This window comes from Pelobates fuscus, chromosome 10 (genome assembly GCF_036172605.1).
Source record: "Pelobates fuscus isolate aPelFus1 chromosome 10, aPelFus1.pri, whole genome shotgun sequence".
In the NCBI taxonomy this organism is placed as follows: Eukaryota; Metazoa; Chordata; class Amphibia; order Anura; family Pelobatidae; genus Pelobates; species Pelobates fuscus.
Window position 1 is genome coordinate 152056169 of NC_086326.1, and position 13800 is coordinate 152069968.

A 13800-nucleotide genomic window follows, 5' to 3' on the forward strand; every position below is an offset into this window, starting at 1 on the left:
GAGGCCGAGATTCGTTCACAGAATGGGCATTTTAGATACGCCGGGCAGCCCAATGCTGGATGCACGGATGCCATACACAAGCTCCCCATGGCCCGAGTCCACCTGGATTGGGGCTCGGGAAACAAGCATTTGGATGTTGGACTTATGAAAGACCTTCCTGCGGATGTATTACTAGGCAACGATGTGGTGTGCATGACCTCCCAGCTCACTCGCAGCTCAATGACTGAGTCATTTCCCGTGACTACCAGAGCTCAAGGTCGCAGAGAAGAACCAGCGCACTCCGAGGAACCTCAGGTAGGACCCTCAGTTCTGTCCCCTACCCCCACCCCATTCTGTGATACCCCTGCAGGTTTTGAACAAGAGCAAAGGGGTGAGCTCACACTAGCAGGGAACCGAAGGAAGGCCGACAAACCTCAGGTTGATCAGAGTCAGGAGCGTTTTGAATGGGATAAGGGCTTGTTATACCGGGTCACAGGGGGAGCGGGGACACCCAAGTCTCTAAGCGGCAGTTAGTGGTACCCCGGAAGTTCAGGGCAGAATTACTTAAGTTGAGTCATGATATCCCCTTAGCCGGCCATTTGGGGTTACCAAATCCAAAGATAGGTTGACCCAAACCTTTTTCTGGCCAGGGATATCCCAAGATATAAAAATTTATTGCAGGACCTGTGACGTGTGTCAAAGGACAGGGAGGAGGGGAGATCGCCAAAGGGCCAAGCTTCACCCATTACCCATCATTGAGGAACCCTTTCACAGAGTAGCTATAGACCTTATAGGCCCACTTAGCAAGCCCAGCACCTCCGGGAAGCGCTACATCCTCACCGTGGTAGACTATGCTACCTGGTACCCAGAGGCAGTAGCCCTGTCCAACATCGAAGCGGAGACCGTAGCTGAGGCATTAATCAAGATTTTTACTCGGGTGGGCTTCCCCAAGGAGATCTTATCTGACCAGGGAACCCAGTTTACCGTAACTGTGACCCAGCAGTTATGGCAAAGTTGTGGTGTCAAACCCCTGTTCAGCTCTCCGTACCATCCCCAGACAAACGGGCTATGTAAACGTTTCAATGGTACCCTTAAACAGATGCTTAGAACGTTCACAGCGTCCTATTCAAACTGGGAAAGGTTTCTCCCTCACCTCCTGTTAGCCTACCGTGAGGTGCCTCCAGCCTCTAAAGGGTTCTCCCCCTTCAAACTTCTCTACGGGAGAAAAGTTCGGGGACCCGTAGACCTTATTCGAGAACACTGGGAGGGCAATACAGGTGAGGAGGGAGTCCCTATCGTGCAGTATGTTCTGGAGTTCCGGGACCGCTTGCAGGCGCTCACAGAATCAGTCCGGGAGCACCTGCAAGCGGCCCAGAGCCGCCAGAAGCGATGGGACGATAGGGGGGCTCAAGAGTCTTGGAAATAGGGCAGCGAGTGCTTGCTCTGAAGCCCTCTAAAAAGGACAAACTTCAGGCTGCATGGCAGGGGCCTTTTAAGGTGGTGGAGAAAATTAGTGACACCACGTACATAGTCAGCAAGTGTTCAGATGAAAGGATCAGAAGAGCCTTTCATGTGAACATGCTGAAACCTTATTTTGAACGGACAGGCGATGTGGCAGCCGTATGCGCCCCTGCCTGTGAGGACAACGAGAGGCTGCCCTTACCAGACTTACTAGCACCCAGCCCCAACTCCATAGATCAGATCAGGTACAGCTGGGAGAGACGTTAACCTCCCGGGAAAAGGGCGAGGCCTCTCAGCTGCTTCAGGAATACCGGGCCATGTTTTCTGCCTTACCTGGGTACACCTCAGCTGCTGTCCACCGCGTGGAGACCCAGGGAGAGACCCCACTAAGGCAGCAGCCCTACCGTATTCCTGCGGCCGTTAGAGACAATATGCTCTCCGAGATACAGGAGATGCTCCAACTAGGGGTTATAGAACCCTCCCAGAGTCCTTGGGCCTCCCCGGGTTGTACTGGTACCTGTGTCGACTACCGGAAGCTCAATGACCGAACCATAACGGATGCCTACCCCATGCCTAGAATAGATGAACTCTTAGATAGAATAGCTGGGGGAATTATCTCACTACCCTGGATTTATGTAAGGGATATTGGCAGATCCCTCTGGAACCCGCGGCCATCCCCAAGTCGGCATTCGTCACCCCATTTGGGCTATACCAGTTCAAGGTTATGCCCTTTGGGATGAAGAATGCCCTGCCTACCTTTCAGCGGATGGCTGACCGACTCCTAGAGGGATTTCAGGACTTCGCATGTGCCTATCTAGATGACATAGCCATCTACAGTGGCACATGGGAGTCTCACCTCGAACATGTCTCCAGGGTACTAGAGAGAATTCAGGCAGCAGGGCTTACGCTTAAGCCTGACAGGTTCAGTACCTCAGGCATCGGGTGGGTTCAGGTAAACAGCGGCCTGAACCCGCCAAAGTAGAAGCTATTGCCAATTGGCCCCAACCGCGCACCAAAACCCAAGTGCTTGCGTTTTTAGGGACGGCAGAGTATTACCGGAAATTTGGCTCATGCTTGGGGGAAGGGATATCTACACTCTGGGGATTGCAATAATCACTTACTCCCCAGAGTAAGCTCTTGTAAGAGCTTGATTTGTTCCTGCTACGCTCTCTGGATTTAGGAGAGGTTCACCCACTGGGAGCTGGATCCTGGTCGTGGATCCAGGGTTGGTGAGAGACGGCGAGACCCCGGCGCAGCTGCATCGCTGGAAGTGGGGTCCGCAGTGCTGATGGTGTCGGTTGGAGTGCTCTGAGTCCTCGGCAAGTGCTAGGAGCATCCATTGGCGGAGGTACTCGGTCGGAGTGCCAGCGGTCCGTCACACAAATTATATAAGATCATTACTATATATTATCAAATATAATTATCACTATATATTTTATAATTATCACTATATATTATCATCACTACAATTTATTAATATACATTATATATATTATCACTAAATAAATATATATTATCACTAAATATTATATATCACTATGTATTATCATTATACATATTATCACTATATATATATTACCACTATATATTATAATTATCATCACTATATATTATCTCTATTATCAGTATCACTATATATTATCATTATCACCATATATTCTATATTATGATCACTACATATTATTACAATATATTATCACAATATTTATAATTAGTATATATTATCACTATTTATTATCATCACTATAATTTATTAATATATATTCTATATTATCACTATATATATTATCACTATTCTATATTATCACTAAATATTTATATATTATCACAAAATATTATCATTATCACCATATAGTATTATCATTGTATATTATTACAATATATTATCAATGTATATTATTATTACAATATATTATGATCAGTATAAATTATCACTACATATTATATATTATCAATATATATTATTATTACTATATATTACTATTACTATATATTAATATATATTATCAATGTATATTATTATTACAATATAATATATATTATTACTCCATATTATCACTATATATTATTATAATTATCACTATATATTATCATCACTATATATTATCATCACTATAATTTATTAATATATATTATCACTTTATATTATTATTTATTAATACTAAATATGATTATATAGAGCAAAATTATTTAGTGCGAATATATAATATACCGTATATACTCGAGTATAAGCCGAGTTTTTCAGCACATTTTTTGTGCTGAAAAACCCCAACTCGGCTTATACTCGAGTCAATTGTCTGTATTATGGCAATTTGCATTGCCATAATACAGACTGGGGCTGTGGGGGCTGCAGAGAGATGTTACTTACCTTTCCTGCAGCTCCTGTCAGCTCTCTCCTCCTCCGCCGGTCCGTTCAGCTCTTCTGTCAGCTCACAGTGTAAATCTCGCGAGAGATTTACACTGGGAGCTGACCGAGGTGCTGAACGGACCGGCGGAGGAGGAGAGAGCTGACAGGAGCTGCAGGAAAGGTAAGTAACATCTCTCTGCAGCCCCCACAGCCCCCTCCTACACAGTGCCCATCCACTGGACCACCAGGGAAGGAGAGCCCCCCTCCCTGGCCAGCTAGCAAGCAGGGAGGGGGGACGAAAAAATTTATATATATTAATAATAATAAAAAAAATAAAAATAATAAAATAAAAATAATAATAAAATAATAATAAAATAAAATAATAATAATAATACAAAAATGTAATGAAAAAATATTAAAATAATAATTACAAAATAAAAATGCCCACCCCCCACCAAGGCTCTGCATCACACTCTGCATTACACACACACATACACACACTGCATTCATACACACACACTGCATTCATACACACACACACTGCATTCATGCACACACACTGCATTCATACACACACACAGCACTCATACACACAGCATTCTCATACACACACACACTGCACTCATACACACTGCATTCATACACACACACTGCATTCATACACACACACTGCACTCATACACACACACTGCATTCCTACACACACACTGCACTCATACACACAGCATTCTCATACACACACACACTGCACTCATACACACAGCATTCATACACACACACAGCATTCATACACACACACTGCACTCATACACACACACTGCACTCATACACACACTGCACTCATACACACAGCATTCATACACACACACTGCACTCATACACAGCATTCTCATACACACACACTGCACTCAAACACACAGCATTCTCATACACACACTGCATTCATATACACACACTGCACTCATACACACTGCATTCTCATACACACACACTGCATTCTCATACACACACACTGCATTCTCATACACACACACTGCATTCTCATACACACACACTGCATTCTCATACACACACACTGCATTCTCATACACACACACTGCATTCATTATATACACACACTGTAAATAAATATTCAATTAATATAATTTTTTAAGGATCTAATTTTATTTAGAAATTTACCAGTAGCTGCTGCATTTCCCACCCTAGTCTTATACTCGAGTCAATAAGTTTTCCCAGTTTTTTGGGGTAAAATTAGGGGCCTCGGCTTATATTCGGGTCGGCTTATACTCGAGTATATACGGTATATTAATAAATTATAGTGATGATAATATATAGTGATAATAATAATATGGAGTGATAATATATAATAATCATGGAGAGCAAAAAAACTGGGCGCAAGAGACTACTGAGAACGGACAGCCGCTTAAATAGCCTGCCATTCGGTGGGTCCCTGCTGAGATCTCAAGCTGGTTTTAGCTCATCTTGTGCCATCACAGAGAAAACATATCTGAAGCATATCAGACTGGTCCCACCCATACGGGCAGTCCAGATCCGAAATGCCAGCAAGTTCCCTCTGCACGAGAGACACAGCAACCCCAGACGATTGTTTCAGCCTTGTAAGGCATCATCAGTGAGGCAAAGCTGATATCTCTCTAGGCACCGTGTGAAAGCGGTCCAAGTCTGGATTACCCTTTAAACTTATGGAGAGCAAACAACCTGGGCGGAAGAGTATACTGAGAACGGACAGCCGCTGAAATAGCCTGCCCTTCGGTGAGTCCCCGCTCAGATCTCAAGCTGTAATGGCACAAGATGAGCTAAAACCAGCTTGAGATCTGAGCGTGGACCCAGCGAAGGGCAGGCTATTTCAGCTGCTGCTGGTTCACAGTATTCTCTTGTGCCCCGTTTTTTGCTCTCCATGCTTATTATATATTATCACTACATATTATCACTATATATTATCATCACTATAATTTATTAATATATATTGTAACTATATATTCTTATATATTATCACTATATATTATCTATTATAACTATATATTATCACTATATATTATCTATTATAACTATATATTATCACTATATATTATTAATTATAACTATATATTTTTATTATATATTATCTATTATCACTATATATTATTACTATATATTATCACTATATATTATATATAATCACTATTATATAATATCACTATATATTATTCTTATTATATATTATCACTATATATTATAATTATATATTATCACTATGTATTATTATTATTATATATTTTCACTATATATTTTATCATTATATATTATCACTATATATATATATATATTCTTATTATATATTATCACTACATATTATCTATTATCACTATATATTATTATACATTATCACTATATATTAATATCTATCACTATATTATTATATATTCTTATTATCACTATATATTATTATCAGCTATTATTATTTTACATTATTATTATGACTATATTATATATTATTCTTATTATTATGACTATATTTATATTATTATATATTATTGACTATATATTATAATTATCACTATATTATGATTATATTATCACTATATATTATTATTACTATATACTATGATATATTATCACTATATATTATTATTAGTTATTATCACTCTGTTATTATTATTATTATTATATAATATCACTATATATTATTTTTATATATTATTACTATATATTATATATTATCACTATATATATTATATTATTATGATCACTATATATTATTATTATATATTGTAACGGACCGTTTTGCGCACAAGAGATTAAAAAACGTTTAGGCGATATTCCCCTTTTCAGATGCACAGGCAGCTACTGCAATCACCAATCTCCCGAACTGCAAACACATGAATTCACCAATCTCCCGAACTGCAAACACATGAATTCACCAATCTCCCGAATTGGGACCAGGGGAATGCTCCAAACTCCCGAACAGGAAACACACGAATGCTGTAAACAGCCGAACAGGAAAAAACATACGAACAGCTTACACTCCTGGCAGTCGCACTGTAACAGCATACAATCCAATTCCCCCCCAAGAACGAGACGACACTTCGTTTGAGGGTCAAGCAGAACTGATTTACTGGGGATACCTGCCCGGCTTTTATGCAGGCCTCCCACCTGGTGCACACTCCCCTAGGGGACCAGATGGAAGACTGGGAAACATATTGGACATTGACCAATCACTGTGCATCACAATCCCTCCTCTCTGTCCTGGCGATAATTGGGAAGTAATCCAATTATCTCCAAGGACAGAGGTAAAACTCCATTAACCACATGGCAGACAAAGGACAATAAAATACATAAAAATACATACTGTTACATTTATCACATAAAACATATACATTCAACATATCCCCAGATAGCTTAGATCTGAGCGCACATTATTACTGGATGGCGCTCAGATCACATACATACAGTTCAATCGCCATGGAGCCAAAGTCTTTCATACAGTCTTTCAGTATACCACTGGGCTCCATGGCATAGCTATCTGGGGTAGCATGGCTTTAACAGTCCGCAGAAAGGCACGAACCAGCCTTTCTGCAGGGAAAAAGAACAGTGTTAAACATGGGGCCATAGCCCAGTGGCAGGAGGCGGGCGACCAGGCTCCTCCAGTGGCCAGTGGCGAGGTTGGTCCCGCCATATTTCTCCCCTTTACCAATCAGACTAACAGGGAATCTGACCTCCTGTTGGTCAGTGTCCTGGTTAGTCCAGCAACCCACCCACAACACATAATCCAGAGAGTGGCCCACCCACAAAGTTTGGTTACTGCACCTGGGGTAGTGGGTAGCCTGTCCATGTCCAGGGGCTCCACCACGGCTCTGGCTCTGGTTTACTAGACCTCCAGATCAGTGGGTTGCTGAGTGGGCAAAGACCAGCGGTACTCTGCACTGGTGCCAGCGCTACCACGGGAGTAGCCTGGTTGGAGCCCAACTGAGGAGAAGGGGTAGTAGGCTCCTCGCTCTGCACCTGGTGTTGCTGCTGGAGGGGAAGACAGGCTGTCTCCCCTTTGGATGAACATCCCTGCTGCTGGGGAACAGGACCGACCATCCCTAGTCCCTGTGAGGCATGTGCAGAGACCACCATCCCATCTGCACTGATGTGGGGCGTATCATCTCCCCTTGGTGGGCTAAGCTGCCGCTGGGGAGAGGGGATAACAAGCTCCTCTCCCTTACACACTTTCTGTCGCTGGGGAGAAGGGATGACAAGCTCCTCTCCCTGACTCTCTGCTGGTGGAGGGGGGGGACCGACTGTCTCCCCTTTCAATATATTGTCCTGCTGCTGGGAGCGAGACCGACTGTCTCATCTGCCCCATCTGGGAGAATAGGGTCTACCCTTTGTGAAATAAGCTGCCGCTGGGGAGAGGTGGTCACAGACTCCTCTCCCTGGAACACTTTCAGCCGCTGGGGAGAGGGGGTAGCAGGCTCTGACACTCTCTCTGATGGTGGAGGGGGGGGACCGACTGTCTCCCCTTTCAATATATTGTACTGTTGCTGGGGTGAGAGACCGATTGACTCTGCTCCCTGCAGGACACTCTGCCGCTGTGAAGGAAGGACGGTACCTTCACCTCCCTGTTATACACACTTCCGCTGGGGAGGAAGGACGGCACCTTCGGCTCCCTGGGACTCACACTGCCGCTGGGGAGGAAGGACAGCACCTTCGGCTCCCTGGGACTCACACTGCCGCTGGGGAGGAAGGACGGCACCTTCGGCTCCCTGGGACTCACACTGCCGCTGGGGAGGAAGGACGGCACCTTCAGCTCCCTAGGACTCACACTACCGCTGGGGAGGAAGGACTGCACCTTCAGCTCCCTGGGACTCACTTGACTGCTGGGGAGAGGGACCACCTGTCTCCTTTCCTAATAACACACACTGCCGCTGGGGAGGAAGGACGACACCTTCGGCTCCCTGGGACTCACTTGACCGCTAGGGAGAGGGACCAACTGTCTCCTCTCTTAAGGACACACACTGCCGCTGGGGAGGAAGGACGGCACCTTCAGCTCCCTGGGGTACACACTGCCGCTGTGGAGGAAGGATGGCACCTTCGGCTCCCTGTAACTCGCACTGCCGCTGGGGTCTCTCCCAACCTGCCAACTCACGTGTCCGCCCTGCTCCGACCTGCAAGTACTCTTCTACATGTCTCCTAACGAGCTGCACGCATCTCTCCGCGGGGTTGGGTCCAAAGAAAGCCAGCCGCGAGGTAAACCTTCTGTCAAACTGCTCCTGAGTGTAGCTGGGTGCCATGCTTGCTCTGCTGAAGTTGCTTCTTTTGAAGATAGGGGCGCTGTACAGGTACTAGCGTTGCCCTCAATTTGTAAATCCAGGGAATGGTGTTACCTTGTAGCTGTCCTTCTGGGCTGTGGGAATGATCCAGTCGCTTGCCACCAATTGTAACGGACCGTTTTGCACACAAGAGGTTAAAAAACGTTTAGGCGATATTCCCCTTTTCAGATGCACAGGCAGCTACTGCAATCACCAATCTCCCGAATTGCAAACACATGAATTCACCAATCTCTCGAAAAGGAACCAGGGGAATGCTCCAAACTGACGAACAGGAAACACACGAATGCTGTAAACAGCCGAACAGGAAAAACCATACGAACAGCTTACACTCCTGGCAGTCGCACTGTAACAGCATACAATCCAATTCCCCCCAAGAACGAGACGACACTTCGTTTGAGGGTCAAGCAGAACTGATTTACTGTGGCTACCTGCCCGGCTTTTATGCAGGTCTCCCACCTGGTGGACACTCCCCTAGGGGACCAGATGGAAGACTGGGAAACATATTGGACATTGACCAATCACAAGCTTACAATCCCACAATGCATCACAATCCCTCCTCTCTGTCCTGGAGATAATTGGGAAGTAATCCAATTATCTCCAAGGACAGAGGCAAAACTCCATTAACCACATGGCAGACAAAGGACAATAAAAGACATACAAATACATACTGTTACATTTATAACATAGAACATACACATTCTACCTATCCCCAGATAGCTTAGATCTGAGCGCACATTATTACCGGATGGCGCTCAGATCACATACATACAGTTCAATCGCCATGGAGCCAAAGTCTTTCATACAGTCTTTCAGTATACGGCTGGGCTCCATGGCATAGCTATCTGGGGTAGCATGGCTTTAACAGTCCGCAGAAAGGCACGAACCAGCCTTCATGCAGGGAAAAAAAAGAGTGTTAAACATGGGGCCATAGTCCAGTGGCAGGAGGCGGGCGACCAGGCTCCTCCAGTGGCCAGAGGCGAGGTTGGTTCTGCCACATATATTATGACTATATATTATTATTATGACTATATTATTATTGTATAATATCACTATATATTATGACTAAATTATTATCACTATATATTATTATTATGACTATATATATATTATTACTACTATATTATTATATATTATTATTATTACTACTATATTATTATATATTATTACTATATATTATTATATATATATATATATATATATACACACACACACACTCATAATAATAATATATATAATAATATATAGTAATATATAATAACATAGTAGTAATAATAATAATATATATAGTCATAATAATAATATATATTATATATTATTATTATTACTATATTATTATTATTACTACTATGTTATTATATATTACTATATATTATTATATATTATTATTATGACTATATATATATATTATTTATATTATTATTATATATTATTATCACTATATATATTATTTACATTATTATTATATATTATTATTATGACTATATATATTATTTATATTATTATTATTATATATTATTATTATGACTATACATATTTTATATTATTATTATATATTATTTATATCATTATTATATATTATTATTATGACTATATATATATATTTATTATTATATATTATTATTTATATTATTATTATGACTATATATATTATTTATATTATTATTATATATTATTATTATTATGTATTATTATCACTATATTATTTATATTATTATTATTATGACTATATATATTATTATTATTACTTTATTATATATTATTATTATTATTATTATTTATATTATTATTATATATTATTATTATGACTATATATTATTATTACTGTATTATTATCACTATATATATTATTTTTATTATTATATATTATTATTCTCACTATATTATTATTATTATTATGACTATCTATATATTTATTATAATAATATTATTAACCCTGCTGTCACTGGGAGTCCCAGCCCTGGATCCACTACCTCTGTGCTCTCCCAGCTCTCAGTCTGTCAGTCACACTCTGTCTGGATGCAGACTGCGCATGCGTCACACGGTCCCGCCTTTATTACGTCATTTCCTGTGTGGTCGCCCGGAAGCTGTCACAGGTCCCGGATGTGGAGTCCGCGCTGAGTGTGAGCAGCCGCTCCGGGGAGTGAAGGTCGTGCGCCGGGAGGAGGGAGTGTCAGACTGTCGGAGTAATAAGAGCGGCCCTCCGAGCGGTTACCATGGAGACACAGGAAGTCAGCGGCGGCCATGATGGTTTCTGGCAAATCCCGGACACAGACTGAGCATGCGCGGAGACAGGGGGCGGGGCCTGATACATGACGTCATATCGGCGCGATCCACAGTAATCCTTCCACTGTCTGCATTCCCTGACACAGTGCGGGGAGTCTGGGAGAGAGAGCCAGGTATGTACTGTTACTAAGCAACCGCCTGGTCAGCTACCGTATAACACCTAATAGCCACCCCTACCGTATAATACCTAATAGTAACCCCTACCGTATAATACCTAATAGTCACCCCTACCGTATAATACCTAATAGCCACCCCTACCGTATAACACCTAATAGCCACCCCTACCGTATAATACCTAATAGCCACCCCTACCGTATAACACCTAATAGCCACCCCTACCGTATAATACCTAATAGTAACCCCTACCGTATAATACCTAATAGCCACCCCTACCGTATAATACCTAATAGTCACCCCTACCGTATAATACCTAATAGTCACCGCTACCGTATAATACCTAATAGTAACCCCTACCGTATAATACCTAATAGCCACCCCTACCGTATAATACCTAATAGTCACCCCTACCGTATAATACCTAATAGTAACCGCTACCGTATAATATCTAATAGTAACCGCTACCGTATAATACCTAATAGCCACCCCTACCGTATAATACCTAATAGTAACCGCTACCGTATAATATCTAATAGTAACCGCTACCGTATAATATCTAATAGTAACCGCTACCGTATAATACCTAATAGTAACCGCTACCGTATAATATCTAATAGTAACCGCTACCGTATAATACCTAATAGCCACCCCTACCGTATAATACCTAATAGTAACCGCTACCGTATAATATCTAATAGTAACCGCTACCGTATAATACCTAATAGCCACCCCTACCGTATAATACCTAATAGTAACCCCTACCGTATAATACCTAATAGCCACCCCTACCGTATAATACCTAATAGCCACCCCTACCGTATAATACCTAATAGCCACCGCTACCGTATAATACCTAATAGCCACCCCTACCGTATAATACCTAATAGCCACCCCTACCGTATAATACCTAATAGTAACCGCTACCGTATAATACCTAATAGCCACCCCTACCGTATAATATCTAATAGTAACCGCTACCGTATAATACCTAATAGCCACCCCTACCGTATAACACCTAATAGCCACCCCTACCGTATAATACCTAATAGTAACCGCTACCGTATAATACCTAATAGTAACCGCTACCGTATAATACCTAATAGCCACCCCTACCGTATAATACCTAATAGCCACCCCTACCGTATAACACCTAATAGCAACCGCTACCGTCTAATACCTAATAGCAACCGCTACCGTCTAATACCTAATAGCAACCCCTACCGTATAATACCTAATAGCAACCCCTACCGTCTAATACCTAATAGTAACCGCTACCGTCTAATACCTAATAGTAACCGCTACCGTATAATACCTAATAGTAACCGCTACCGTATAATACCTAATAGTAACCGCTACCGTATAATACCTAATAGTAACCGCTACCGTATAATACCTAATAGCCACCCCTACCGTATAATACCTAATAGTAACCCCTACCGTATAATACCTAATAGCCACCCCTACCGTATAATACCTAATAGCAACCGCTACCGTATAATACCTAATAGTAACCGCTACCGTATAATACCTAATAGTAACCGCTACCGTATAATACCTAATAGCCACCCCTACCGTATAATACCTAATAGTAACCGCTACCGTATAATACCTAATAGTAACCGCTACCGTATAATACCTAATAGCCACCCCTACCGTATAATACCTAATAGCCACCCCTACCGTATAATACCTAATAGCCACCCCTACCGTATAATACCTAATAGTAACCGCTACCGTATAATACCTAATAGTAACCGCTACCGTATAATACCTAATAGTAACCGCTACCGTATAATACCTAATAGTAACCCCTACCGTATAATACCTAATAGTAACCCCTACCGTATAATACCTAATAGCAACCGCTACCGTATAATACCTAATAGTAACCGCTACCGTATAATACCTAATAGTAACCGCTACCGTATAATACCTAATAGCCACCCCTACCGTATAATACCTAATAGTAACCGCTACCGTATAATACCTAATAGTAACCGCTACCGTATAATACCTAATAGCCACCCCTACCGTATAATACCTAATAGCCACCCCTACCGTATAATACCTAATAGTAACCCCTACCGTATAATACCTAATAGCCACCCCTACCGTATAATACCTAATAGCCACCCCTACCGTATAATACCTAATAGCCACCCCTACCGTATAATACCTAATAGTAACCGCTACCGTATAATACCTAATAGCCACCCCTACCGTATAATACCTAATAGTAACCGCTACCGTATAATACCTAATAGTAACCGCTACCGTATAATACCTAATAGTAACCGCTAC

General features: G+C 41.8%; 2 protein-coding genes across 2 annotated transcripts in view; one reads left to right on the forward strand and one right to left on the reverse strand.

Moving 5' to 3' along the window:
- LOC134574873 (zinc finger protein 84-like) overlaps positions 1 to 11140 on the reverse strand; it is a 75680-nt gene extending 64540 nt beyond the window's left edge. The window contains exon 1 of the mRNA XM_063433922.1: positions 11070 to 11140. The gene's annotated coding sequence lies outside the window, so the exon portion shown is untranslated. The remainder of the gene's footprint in view (positions 1 to 11069) is intronic.
- A 33-nt stretch (positions 11141 to 11173) lies between these two features.
- The window catches only part of LOC134574875 (zinc finger MYM-type protein 1-like), a 37845-nt gene continuing 35218 nt past the window's right edge, over positions 11174 to 13800 (forward strand). The window contains exons 1-2 of the mRNA XM_063433923.1: positions 11174 to 11248; positions 11291 to 11499. The gene's annotated coding sequence lies outside the window, so the exon portion shown is untranslated. The remainder of the gene's footprint in view (positions 11249 to 11290; positions 11500 to 13800) is intronic.